Consider the following 14565-nt stretch of genomic DNA (forward strand, 5'->3'; position numbering starts at 1 on the left):
ATTGCGGATCTACGAAGGAAGACCAAAGATCAGCATGAAGCAGAAACGTACACGACTCTCCTGGAGCAAAGAAAAGCTCATATAGGGGAACAAAGTTGGAAAAGTATCATATTCAGTGATGAATCTTTTTTTGAAATATCTGTGAACAAAAAATGGTGTTCGGGTTTGACGTTTAAAAAGAAAAGCGTACCATAAATATTGTGTAAGACATTCTCTCGAATTTGACACATCCTTTTTTTGCTTGTGGGTGCATGAGAGCTGCTGGAAATAGGAAATTATGTACAGTGGCTCCCAAAAGTGTTCGTACACTTTGAAATTTTTTAGTAAAACCAAAATAATGCGAAATTGAATTCGAATATGAAGTCCAATTTTTTTTTCACATCATTCCTATGTCATTCTAAATAAAAACATGTATTCTTTTAAAAATATTGACGGACCTTCTTTTTGAAATGGGTCAAAAAACGAAGAGACAGAGAAATAATATACCACAAAAGTCATCGTACACTCAAATATTTTCGAATAAATTCATGATTAAAATTATCATATATCATTTTTTTTTATTATTTTTGCATTGTGTTGACCCTTAAAAGTCATTTGGCTTTAATTTTTTTGTTTATTTATTCCTTAATATTGTGCTTATTACTTTAAAATGGCTGGTATTCGTAAAAAACCACAAACACCATTCGAAATTTGATTTTTTTCCCCACAATAGCGGTAAATTGGTTTGAAATGTCTCTAAAGTAGTTAATTTATTCCATTCTATATTAAAGAGCTTGATAAAATGCTTTAAAGAAAAGAATCGGACCGAAAACAAGGTAAGAAAAGGTCAATCGGCAAAGTTGACAAAGCGTGATCGGAGATTTACAGTTAAAAAAAAATATATAAAAAAAGACAAATTTGAATGCTGTAAAAGTTTCTGCAGAGCTAAATGAAAATTTTTACATTTAATTTTCACCTAAAATTGTTCGCCAAGTTCTCTGATTAGCTGGATTAAATAGGACCTCTTCCCGCAGAAAAACAGAAAGCTAACTCTTTTCGTCGCAAAATCAATGATAAATAAGCTCAAAACGTTTGAAATTACGTCTTACTTACAGATAAAAATGAGTTCAACACTTTTGGTTAAATTTTTGTATAATTGTAAAGAGAAGAAAAATAGGAACTTAATCTTAAGAACTTAGTTGAACCGGTTAATCAGGACGGTGAACGCGTTCTTATGTGAGGGTGCATATCAGCATCAGGACTTGGTAATTTGGAATTTTTTGATGAAATAATGAATTATGCTGTTCTTTAAATATTTTAAAAACCAATTTTAAACTATTCGCCAAAAATTTGGTTATCGGAAAGAACTTTGTTTTTTATCAAGACAACGCTAAGAAGCACACGGCTTTCAACGTTTGCGTCTAGTTCCTCAAAAATGGTTCTAAAGTTTAGAAAATACCCCTTCAAACTCCAAATTTGAACTTAATGTAACATATTTAGAGATATCTGGAGGCTAGATTACGAAAATACGGCTTTAGAACGATAATAGAGCTAGTAAGAATAAGACTCGAAGTGTGGTTGAACACTTACTGAGAAATTACGCAAAAAAGAATGAAATTTATTCCCAGACGCTTAAAAGGTGTAATTGATACGGCATGATATTCTACTAAATAATAACTTAATAAAAAGATTGTTCAATAATATATAGACATTTTTTAAAGTGTACGAAGACTTTTGTGAGATAAAATTTCCGGCACTTTTTGGTTTTGAATTTAAAAAATTGAGTTTAAATATTTTTTAAATTTTTTTTATGTAGTTTGTTAAAAAATGATCATACATCTTATAATTAAATACCTATTCCGAAATATTGATTCTAACAAATGGATAGGGACCTATTTCATTGAAAGTGGTAGGTAAACGAACACTTTTGGGAGCCACTGTAAGTCTTAGAATAAAACAATGTGCGACTTAAGTTGTTTATCAATAGTATTGCGTGATACTTCATCTGAGGCACAGCAGTTACACATTTAGTGACACATTTTTATCTTTCAGCAAATTCTATTGCGTCACTGCGTGTCATGTCTCGAAATCGACTCATAGATTTTAATCAGAAAGAGAAATTTCGGTGTTAAACTGGTCAAGCAACTCTACCAATCTCAATACGATCAAGAATTTGTGGTACCGTCAAATCTAAAGAAAGCGGTTCAAGACCTGGTGCCCGCCAACAAAACTGAGCTCGTTGCCACTTTGAAGAGAGTATGGAAACCGTCAGAAACAATAAATGTAAACAAGTGGTAGAATCCGTGTGTGAAAGACTTAAAGCATTGAACCCAGCAAAAAATGACGCATTCTAGTATTGATATTGTTTCATTTGAAAGTGTTTTCCCCCTTTAATTCGAATATTCTAATTTTTTGACTCAATGTAAATCTTCATCGCTGTAAACTTTTGGATTATTCTGTCCAAATATTATTTTTAATTGAGTATATTTGAAATGAAATGTGCACTTTAAGGTCTAGGAAAGGTGGCACGGTCATTTAAATACCTAATTTGCACTCATATTTGGTTAGAATAAATTTTTATCCAAAAAGTGAGAAGTATTCTATTATTTTGAATTTGGGTTGTAGAATCTCGTTTTCTTATTTGACTACTTTCTCCTCAGTTTGTGCCTTTCGAATAAGTTGTATGCTAGCTCTATGGCTGCTGCCTGTTTTACAGCTAGAATGACAAACTGTCCATTATCCATTGGATATTGGAAAACTTCATGTGTAAGAGCTTTTTGTCCATGCCTTCTTTGTTCTTTGGCAGTAAACAATATACCTTCTTACCTAACTACTCCTTCGAATTCGTACCTGATTTCACGTTTAGCACCATAAAAAACTGGTTCTGAAAATGCTTCAAATCACATACTACAAAGAAAATTTGAAGGACTTAGGGCAGGAACGTGATAAGCCACACTTTTAAAATTGAATAATTTTTGTTCTAAATGCTGCTTTGATAATTGAAATAAACATGACAGTGGACTATGTCACTGTCGGAAAAACGCATCTGGTATTAATATTGCAGAATATAGAATATATAATAATCTATAAAAAAATATTTTAGAATTTTTCAAAAGTTGGAAATTGGCCTAGCGGGAAAAAACTGATGTGACATATCACATTCTTGCCCCGAGTCCTTCAATTTATTTCGTGAAATATTGAAAAGGTATTGAGTTTTTTTTTTTTATCATCTGCAACAAATTAAAGGACAGCGTTACGAACTAATGATTTTATGTTAAAATTTAATATTTAACTGATGCATTATCTTTTATATGTACTTTGGTATCACTGATAGATATTTTCAAATAGTGTTGGCAAGTCTGTTGGGAATATTGACTGTATGCAGCATCTTAAAAGTTATAGATTATAAGGGTGGATTTTTTTAAAACTGTAGATATGTTATTTTAAAATTGAAATTTAATCTTAAATACTTGAGAAAAAATTTTAAAACAAAAGGAAAGACCAACCTAATATTTCGAGTTTTTCCTGGGGAGGGGGGGGGCAAAGTTATTTTCTCGATGAAAATTATTTCAAAAAACAGCAAACAAACATGTCCACTTGCATGTAGATACCTGAATTTCATAAAGGGGAAGGGGAACCTCTCTGACCCTCCTAAGTGATAGACCGAAACAGATTCAGCTTATCTAAGCAATTTTGTTTTTAAGGTAAGATAATTGTTTAAATATTTTGAGAAAAACCATTACCAGGCAGGCCCGCCGTAAGCGGGCGTGCAAGGCGTGCGCCGCGCGCCTTAGGAGCGCCAAAGTCAGTTTCAACATGCTAAATTGAGTGAAAAAAAAATTAAAAAAAAAAATCAGTTTTGACTTTTCAAAAAATTTTGTTTGCTTAAAACGATCCCCCCTCCTCATAGGAAACCATTCAGTGCGTGAAAATTTAATAATAGCAAGAAGGAGGGCCCTTTTAACTTCACTCTTAGTACCATCTATAGCCAGTGCTCAATAAAAAACAGGCGAAAGGGAGTCTCATGACCTTTTTTGACCTTTTCCAATGTTCACTCAATTACCAGTCCAAGCAGACCTGATGTTCTTGGAAGTATATCAAGACAAGAGGAAAAAATAAATGAAAAGCAACCCTCGATGCTGGAGAGGGGCTTACGGCTTATTCAGTAGCAGTGTAGTAAAAACTTGTTCTGCTTGTGTTTTGTTCGGTCACTTTGCCGCCCCCGTTGGGACATCAAACCAAAACGGTAGTGACGTGCGGGATTGATGTGTGAAGTTAAATGTCTGGTCTCCCGTAAAAGCAAGGTAAATTTTAACATAGGATCAGGACAATCCGAAGAGTGGGCGGGGCACCAAGAGATGAGAGGGGGAGCCATAAACTGAGCTTCTACTGTGCATTAAAATTTAGTTTTCATTTTTAATTTTTATAAAGTATCTTTCTTAATCTTAAATAGTTTTCAAAATGCTAGCACATTATATTTAATTTTTTGATGCAAAAAAAGTGATGTGCACAATTATGTTATAATTAAAATCTGATATTATTAAAAATTAAAACGCGAAAATATTCGGTACTTTTCCATTATACTCTTACTGTTGTTGTTAGTGTGAGTTTGGCAGCATTAAAATAAGGCCAATGTTTATTGGCCACTGGAGTATTTTTGTTTTACAAGTAAAACCAGCTTCCTTTTCCGTGTGAGTGTGTGTGGAGCTAACTTAAGGGCCGACTGGTCTTTCAGCCCATTGCGGGGCGGGGCGCCCTCGAACCTCACCACCTACGCATTTTTTGCGCCCTCCAAACTCTGCGCCCTCGGTTTTTTAGCGCCGTCTAAACTCTGCGCCCTCGGTCTTTTTTTTTTTTTTTTTTTGAGCCCTCGAATCTGTGTGTCTTCATTGATTTATTTATTTATTTCTAATTGCGTGGCCAAGGATATGATAATGGCTCTAATATACGTGGAAAACATATTGGATTGCAAAAGAGACTTTTAGAATTAGTAGTCGCGCATTTTTTGTTCCTTGTTCAGCTCATACTTTGAATTTGGTACTCAATGATGCAGCAAGGATTTCGCATGAAACTATTAATTTCTTTGACTTGATCCAAGAAATTTATGTTTTTTTCTCTTCATCTACAAAAAGATGGTCCATTATTTGCAGACATTCACCCGACATAAAACTAAAACCTTTAAGTGCTACGCGATGGTCAAGTAGAATTGACGCAATCAAACCTTTGCGTTATCACTTCGACAAAATATTTGATGCGCTGCTGGAGATATCAGAAAATTCTTCGGATTGGGACAGCACTACAACACACAAAGCTCATTCACTTGCATTAAACATGCAAAATTATAAATTTATTTGCACAATTATTATTTGGTTCGATGTTTTAAACGAAATTAATTCATTAAGCAAAATGATGCAAAGCCCGTGCTTAAATACACAAATGTGTATAAATTTGTTAAAAAATTTAGTTAAAAAATTTGAGGAATGCCGCACAGATGAACATTTTGAAGTAGTTTTAGAGGAAGCTACCAAACTAGCTCACTAACTCAACATTAAAGCCGATTTACCGCCTGTAAAATCACTCCGTCCGAAACGAAAACCCAAACAATTTGAGTATGAACAACGCGAAGAAGTTCTGTTAGATCCTAAAACCAATTATAAAGTACGTAGAGTTTTTTTTTTTTTTTTTTCAGAATCTTTGATCAGACATTAATTTCTTTAAAAGGACGATTTGAAGAACTACAGGCATTTAACGATGTGTTTGGCTTTTTAGATAGCAAATTATTTAGCCACACAAAAGATGAATTACTAAAGCATTGTAATGATTTATATTCAAAACTAAAAGACGACTCAAGAAATGAAGCAGACATTGACGGCATGTACTTATTTGATGAGATTAATGCTTTAAAACTACACTTTCCAGATAACGAGTCTAATGATCCACATACACTTTTACAATATCCATTTACAAACGAATTAATTTCAACTTTTCCCAATACAGTAATAGCATTAAGAATCTTATTAGCTCTGTCAGTTTTGGTTGCATCAGGTGAAAGATCTCTCCCGAAGTTAAAAATTATAAAAAATTGTTTAATATCAACTATGCATCAGCAAAGACTTAGCAATTTGTCAATTTTGTCTATAGAACATGAAATTTTAGACAATTTGGTCACACAAAAATTAATAGCAGATTTTGCGAGAAAGAAAGCAAGAAAAGTTCAATTTGTGTAAGATGCTGCATTAGCACATATTATTTATAAGTCCTAACAAATAGTATCTCCCTCTCTTTGTTCTAGGAGTGAAGTCGCATTCGTTTTTAGGCACTACCTCCACTACCTCACCCTATAAATTCTCCACTTTCCTGAACCATTCTGTTTATTACAAGTATTTTACTTTAGCTACGATCTGAAAAAAGACTGGTTTCTTTTTTCTCTTTCTTTTTTTAAATTCGTGCTTCGAAAAGCTAAACATTGACATATCAAAAATTTTACAATTGCAATCATTTTTTAGATTTTCGCTCGCCAGAGTGCTTTTTGCACTTCTCATAAATTTTACTGTGTCTTATCAATGATATACTTATTTATCCAACATTTAGTTTACTTCAAACCGTTTATTTACCGACCGAATGTGCTAAACGTTAGATTATCCTATTCAGAGCAGTGCAACCTAATCAAAATATCACAGGTTGCTCGTAATTGAACATGTTCTGTACCAAGCAACTTGCAAGAAAGCAAAAAATATGCCAATTTCCGTACAGGTATTTTTCATTTCTTTCTTTCTTTATTTATTTTTTTTCTTGGAAAAATGCCTTTTACTTTGTACATTTTGCACGAAATAAGGAATAAAATGTTGTGTTTTCTTGAACGAATTTGACAATCCGAAAAAAAGTAAGAGTTACTGGGAAGTTCTTTTTCTTTGTATAGCTCGTATTTTTCATTTTAAATCAAAAAATGCTATTACTTACTCCCTTATGTTTTCTACTTGATATGAGTATTGACTCCTTTTCCACACTCACTCATAATCATATTGGTTTTTGTAACTGTTTTAAAACATTTTTAGTAGGTTTGAAACTTTGTAATAGAAATGTAGTATGAAAAAAGTTCTCAAAATAAACATAGAACTAATTGCTGTACTTATTTCTGTTACTGTTTCATGTCTCATCAACGGATCTGTTTTCTATATTTTCGATCATAAACTAAACATATTACTCGCTTACTAAGCTCATTACTTAATTATTACCTTCATTGCCGACGTTTAATTTCCGAAGTTATTTTATACATGTCAAGCTCCCTCTCCAGAGAAATATTAAATCAAAAATATGACTTAATTTTATCTTTTTCTTGAAAAGTTTCATTTAAGATACTGAAGCAACAGGTTGCTTACAAGTAAGCATTACGTGCTAGCTTATCGCCAAAAAAAAAAAGCTAATTGATAGAAGAATCTATAAATTGCAAAAGTGGCAAAGTGTCATCCATCTTCTGCTTTCTCACGTAGAAATAAAAGAACAACTTACGTATATCGTGTGTTAGGAAGCACAGGACATAGAAATTTTTGAACAGGCAAAGAGATTTCTCTTCTTGGGGGGGGGGGGGGGGAGATATCGCTGGGTAAATCAAGCTACTAAGTTTTTTTTCAATTTACTTCAAAAAAAAAAAAATAATAATAATAATAATTTTCATGACCCTCGGGGGAGGGGCCAAATATCTCATGATATGGAGGGGGGGGGGGAGCGACCAAAATAGGTTTCTCACGCGGGCGCTCAGACGCCTAGCAGCGGGCCTGTTACCAGGCCCAGATCTATGAATTTTGGGCCCCCCTGCAACAAATTTGTAGGATTGCTCCCCAGAGACCAGCAGTGTATATTTTTGCAACTTTAATAAGTTTTGTCACAGTTTTTTTTTTTTTTTTTTCAATTTCTAGGGCCGTTGAACCCCTTAAGGTAAGGACGTCGGCCCCCCTACACTGCGGAGTCTGCGTGCGCAGATCCGGGCCTGACTATTACATTCCTTTCAAGTATTAATTTGGAATACAAAAAAGTCTCATTTTTACGAGATGATAAATTCTTACAAATTATCAAATTGAAGATTAGCACCATATAACAATAATACATAGTAAAACATTACAAACGTTGAGTAATATTTTTTCACTATGCGTATACCTTGTATTAAGTAGGGGTGCCCACCTAGGGGGATCATGGCGCAGACTGCGCCGTTGACTTTTTTTTTTGGAGGAGGGGTGTTTTGAGGGGAATTTTTCATATGGGGGGAGGGGACTCTTGCTTTTTTTGGGGGGAGGGTTCGCGATATGTAGGGAGGGTGCGCCCTTGCTCTTAGCGGGGGGGGGGGGGGCAACCCTGGATCATGATCAACGAAGGCACTGAGTTGATTAGGGAATTGACTAACATTTTAATTCACCGTTTTTGTCTCTCTGCGAAAAAAACGCAGACTTCCGTATCAGATAATTAATAGCCACTGAGAGCTTTCCGAAAAGTTTTTGATTATCAGCAGTCAGCAGCACTCCAAGCAGGTAAAGAGAGAACAATTCAACTCTTTAGAGCAGAGCACGTGATGCACCGGGTTTCCGGTCTTTCCCAGCTGGCGCTGGCTGTGCTCGATAGAAAACAAAATAGAACAACAGCAGCAGCAGAAAGCATCTATCCACTGTTGCAAGCGGAGGCCCAATCAAGGCTCTTGGAAGTTTCATGCATGTGATTTAAAAACTGAAACATTGCAAGCAGATCGGATTGTTGTTTTGACAATTCAGTGATTTGAAGATCAATATGAATGTATTCTGAATGCACTGCTCTTAAAGGATTTCTTAGATTTGGGATAAAGATTCGACTATTCTGGATTTTACGATCGCGATCCAACCAGTAATCGAACGCTCCTTTTAACATGTTATAATCATATGTTATCGTAACCTGCAGTTTTGCAGATGGTGTTTAATTTGTGAAGATTTCATTTTGGTAAGTCATATTAGCTCTTTTTTTTTTTTTTTGTAAGAAGGCTATTAAATTCTCGTTTTAGTGTGTAACATACTAAACGCTGTCACGTGTTCCCTTTAGTTTACTAATCAAAAATCTATTTTTAGTGAAATGCTTTAAAATTAAGAAAAACAAAACAAAGCAATTTATCTTTATTTTCTGATAGTGTTTTTTTTTAGTACTTTAGTTTTAAAATGTATTGTATGGCTAATCATTCATTTTAATTTTGTACGTTGATAACATTTCTCTGAAATATATAAATGAAGCAAAATAATTAAATTTAATAAACTCGAAAAAGCAATTAAAAATGTATGAATAACAAAAATGTCTTTGCATAGAGGAAAGGGGGCCGCATGTGAACGTGATATGTTTTACTAGGATAACATCAAGCAAAACTTCTGGAAAAATTCTCAAGTAATGGCAGTATCAATCATACTTCTTGGCCAAATTTTTAGAGCAATGAGTCGTTTTTTTTTTTTGTGTGACAACTTATTTGTTTTAGCAGGTGCTGTATGTAATTTTATCACTGGCTTCTTCTGAGAAAACATATTTTAAACTAACTAATAATCTAAACTTAATTATTACGTTATACAAACATTTAAGTAAATTTATGACAATGTTAAATTTTTTTAATTACATTAAGAATTTTTTATTTATGAAAATTAGTTCTGAGGTAGATGATGGGGCACTTGTGAACACAACGTGTAGGGGCACATGTGAACAGTTCAAATATCCTCTGGGTAGTATAAATTATATTGTTATTATAAGTGTTAAAAAAGGGTGTAAAGATTTTTTATAATGATTTTGCTACACTCAGTTTGTAAATTTATTGTTAATTATTATTATATTATTATCATAAATTTGTTTAATTATTCTTTAATTTTTAAATTCTTTTGTTTCAAAATAATTGACCAACAATTTAGTGCTGTCTAATATTTACAAGAAAAAAAAAAGACAAAATATTTTCCTTCAACTAAAAACTGAAGTTTAAAATATTCCGGCTCCGATCTGCATAACCTCAGACTCTACAGTGCAGGAAGAAATTAAAAGAAAAAAATTTAAAAAGACTAGCGCTAAGCCTTATTAACGTTCCAATACACTGTTGGCCTCTGGGGAGGGGTCCAACAGATTTTTTTGCATGGGGGTCCAACATTTATAGATCCGGGCCTAAAAATATTCTTTGGATTGTTTATGTTTAGTCTTACGAGTTTTCTTTTTAGCAATCTAGTAATAAGAACTTGCTACGAAACTTTAAAATTTGACAGAGAGCAAGTTTATACAGATCCGAATTTTTTTTCTTCTAGTTGACAATTACTGTACAATTTAAACTGATGCACTATTGGTTACAAACCCTTCAATGTAATTGGTATATACGTATATTTCATATTGAAGAGTTTTTCGTTAAAATATGATGCTTGCCCTGCATCTTTCAATTGTGTTCACGTATGTGCACCAGGCTTGTTCAGACGTGCCCCCCCCCCCCCTATAAGGGCATATGTGAACAATTGAAAACATTTTTTAAAAATATCCATACAGTAAAGAAATAATCTAAAAAATTCCACAGCACAAGGAAAAGACCAGGGTTCGTGATTTTTTAAATTTAAATCAGCTTTTTTTGATTGTTTTAAAAATCTTCTAAAATTTGTAGATATTAATTACTTTACATTTATAAACATAATGCATTTCATACAATAGTTGAATCCATTGAGCTTACTTTTAAAATTCAGCTAAGGTCTCTAACTATTCAATACATTGAAAAAAATTTATAAAAGTGTTATAATGCTTAGATTAGATGTGATTTTGTTTTATGCTTTGCTTAAAGATAAGGTTTCCATCATCATGTACATTTTTAGTGTAAAATAATCTGTTAAACAATTTCTTTTCTTAACTATATTAGTCATTGTGTATAAGAAAAACAGCAAATTTTTATTTTTTTTCTGCACTGTAATTTTGGAGTAAAAGCAATATTGCAAGAGAATGAAATCTGAAACATACACAAAAAGAGAGACCTATGTAGTTTTGCCTGTTGAAGTTGAGATAGTATAATGCAGTGTAGTTAAATTTAGAGCAATATATTCAAAAAATGCAAAATTAATTTATAAAAGTAAAATCGACTGATTTTAATTAATGGTTTTCTTTAAAAAATCACTTAATTCAAATCAATTGATTTAAATCTATGATTTATTTTAAATCACTTGATTTAAATCAACGAACCCTGGGAAAGACTATTTGATCATGGGGATACATCTTCCCCAAAAAATTGTATATTTTGAGAATTTAGTTAAAAAAAAACGCACACACACACACATATGTGCCCCCCCCCCCCCTTTTTTTCTCCTATATGTTTTTCATCAGTGTATGTACCTATTCCTTCTGTCTGTGTTTCTTAAATATTTTATTTGCAACATTCTAATTAGTGGGGCTCAATATAATTGATTTTAACACCTCTCAGCTGATTTTCAATGAGATCATCCAGCTTTTTTTAGCCCACTTGCAAGAATTTTGCTCTTGTTTTGGGCTCAAAACTGCGATCTTCAAGTATTGTAACTGAGCTGTGGGTGTTTGCTTGTAATGCTGACTTATAACCTACCCTGCTATGGGGTGAAACTTACAACATATAACCTAAGTCTTTACCTTCACTTTATAAGTTAAGCCATACAGGGGCGGATACAGAAATAATTTTTTGGAGGGGGCCCAAAAAATTGAAAAGATCATCCCCCCCCCTTTTTTTTCAATTTCCTCTTAGCAAAGTTTTTCATGACTTTATTTTTCAAATGTGTTTTTTTTTTTCTCCTTTTTTTTTCCATGGACCCCATAAGGACCCCATAATTTTTTTTCCAGGACCCCGTAATTTTAAATACCTAAGGGCAGTTCTCAAAAGGTGGGAACAAAAAAGTTAACTTTGAGCAATTTCAAAAATTTTCAAATTTGACATCAATTTTGCTTTTATTCTATAGTATGCATATCCTAGAACACAATATATGAACATGAAAAGGACAGCAATTATATGTAAAAATTGTTAATTAGCAAATTAAATCAGCAGTCTGTAGGTAACAGATTTTGGACATTGTTGTCCTGTAGGTAACGGATTTTGGACATCATCATAATGAACTTTCACCATTTTTGACAATTGTTAATCTGATTGTTTAACTTTTCCAATGAAAATTTTATTTACTACTTTTTGAATTTTGCAATTTAATAATAAAGAGGATATTAATGAAATACTTGAATAGCTATACATACTGCATCTTTACATATAATAAAGTTTTGGAATGATTTTGAAGAAGTTGATGAAAGGTAAAAAAAAGCTTCAAATTAAAAGTAATACAAATGTAAAAAGTGATATCAGTTTTAATAATGAATATTTTTTTCTAATGTCATAATTAAAAACGATGTCTAAAAAAAATTATTGAAAAAAGAAATTCGTATTTCTATTTGGAGATCGTTAAATTATGTTTCCAAAACAAAGAAGAGAAAAAAAAAATTTCTAAAATAATAAAAGCGGGGAAAAAAAAAAAAAAAAGCTAGCGAAGGTGATAAAGTCGCCAAAACTAATGCAACTGACGATAAACTATATACATTTATCAAACTGGAATTCCCCTCTGGTAACCTTTAGCTTATCGTATACTGTGTTGTCGCCAACGGAGGTTTGCTTGGCGATTTTAGCGCAAAATGGCTTTCGTTACGATCATAATAAGCAATTTTTCTACTGTAATTTATGTATTGTTCAATGTGCAACGTATTAATTATGCAAAATACCAATGGATTAAAAAAAGAACATTATAATAACCTTTTTTATTGAGGTTAGAAGACAGTGGATCATCAAAAATTATGAATAAACGGACAGAATTATCGGCGTCAAGATCGTAACGGCATTTGGACATCTTACATGTATGTTTAAGAAAAATTATTTTTCTTCTAAGATACTGCATAAAAGCTTATGAAAACACTTTAAAACAATTAAAAATTTATTCTGAGGATCTATAAATACCTTTAAAACGAAAACATCATACACTTAGTTCTTAAATAATAGCATTGTACAGATCGTAACTTTGGACATGCATCAAATTTCAAACTTACTTTTTTCTAAAATCGTTTACAAAGTAAATAATCTGTCTTTACTTTTGTTATTTGTGTAAAATATTAACAAAAAATTATTCAGTGTTCGATTCATAACTTTAATTATTTTTGAAACGTATGGAAATAATTAAAAAAAAAATTTTATTTTAATGGTACATTTGCTAAGTTAACGTTTTGGTATGTCCAAAATTGTGCCTTTTAGCAAAGAAAATATTTTTTAAGGGCATTTGAAGAGCATTTTTTCCATAATTTATGTCAATTCTTGTCTCTATACAGTATTATAATTTAACTCAAAATTTTTTGAGTTAATTAAAATGAAAGTTATTTGGTGTTGAAACTTCAAAGTTGAGGTCTGTGTTTGCTCCCACCTTTTGAGAACTGCCCATAAATACTATACACTTTTCTACTTTGAATGTGGAAGTAAAATATTTTTCACATTTCAAGTCAATTAAACACTAAACACGTATAATTTCATTGAGATGCTGTAAAATGAGCATTTTTAATTAGGAATACTTTCATAATGATTATGACACGAGGACAAGTTTATTAAATAAACCCATAACTTATTTGAGGTTTTTGAATGAATTTATGTTTTAACTATAAAATATTATGTAAATAAGAAAATCATAGCTTTATAATATATAGGTTTTAGTGGGGAATTCAGGAGGTACTTTCCGAAATTCAAAGCCGTTTCAATTAATAACATGGTTTTGTCAAGAAACTATCATGTGATTTACTTCATTTTGCCTTTTTTATAAGCTGAAAAAAAAAAGGCGTCGTATTACGTCGCAAATAGCTTCTTGGATTGAAATGATTTTTCTAGGCACATCTTCATCCTCACATATTTTTTAAAAAATGTCAATTACTGATTCCATCAAAGAAGAATTAATAGAGGAATGGCGGTATTACGTTCCTTTGAGTTGGAAGTTAAATTGCCGCTCTGGTCTCAGACTCTAGTATTACTTCTTTAGGAAACAATTTTGTGTTCTTTTTAAATAACTGTAAAACATTTCTTAATGTGAAATAAAGACGTCAATTAAGAAAAAAAAAAAGAAATATTTAAATTAAATTTTTTTTTTGGGAAGGGGGGGGGGGGGTGCTTGGGCCTCCTGCTTGAAATCTGCTACTGGAGCCATATCATTATTACAGACTCTCGCTGGTGTGCAAAATTAATTTTAGCTACCAGTTTGTAGGTAATATCAGCTTTAACTTCAGGCAGGCCCATCATTTAAAAAGTTTTCCAGAGGGGAAGGGGGGGGGGGGGCAAAGGATTTGTATTCAAAACATTTTATAAGGAAAAACAATAAAATACAGTTACAAAAATACCAAATCTCATTATGTTTCTAAAATCCAGGTCAGTTGACCCCTTTGATTGCCCAAATGAGGGGCCTACCCCCTTGATCACCTAAATAACGAACCTGACTTCATGTCATTTGCCTAAAGCTCCGTTACCACTATTCCAGATGGACAACCCAAAACAAGAGTGAAACTGAAGTCTCTGTATGGTTGCCTAACTGGTTGCCTGTG

The 14565-nt window shown here is 32.5% G+C and overlaps 1 protein-coding gene across 1 annotated transcript in view; it reads left to right on the top strand.

Moving 5' to 3' along the window:
- The first annotated feature begins 8651 nt into the window (after nucleotides 1-8651).
- LOC129231007 (FYVE and coiled-coil domain-containing protein 1-like) overlaps nucleotides 8652-14565 on the top strand; it is an 89732-nt gene continuing 83818 nt past the window's right edge. Inside the window, exon 1 of the mRNA XM_054865252.1 lies at nucleotides 8652-8940. The gene's annotated coding sequence lies outside the window, so the exon portion shown is untranslated. The remainder of the gene's footprint in view (nucleotides 8941-14565) is intronic.

The sequence above is a fragment of the Uloborus diversus genome, chromosome 10 (assembly GCF_026930045.1).
Source record: "Uloborus diversus isolate 005 chromosome 10, Udiv.v.3.1, whole genome shotgun sequence".
Lineage (NCBI taxonomy): Eukaryota > Metazoa > Arthropoda > Arachnida > Araneae > Uloboridae > Uloborus > Uloborus diversus.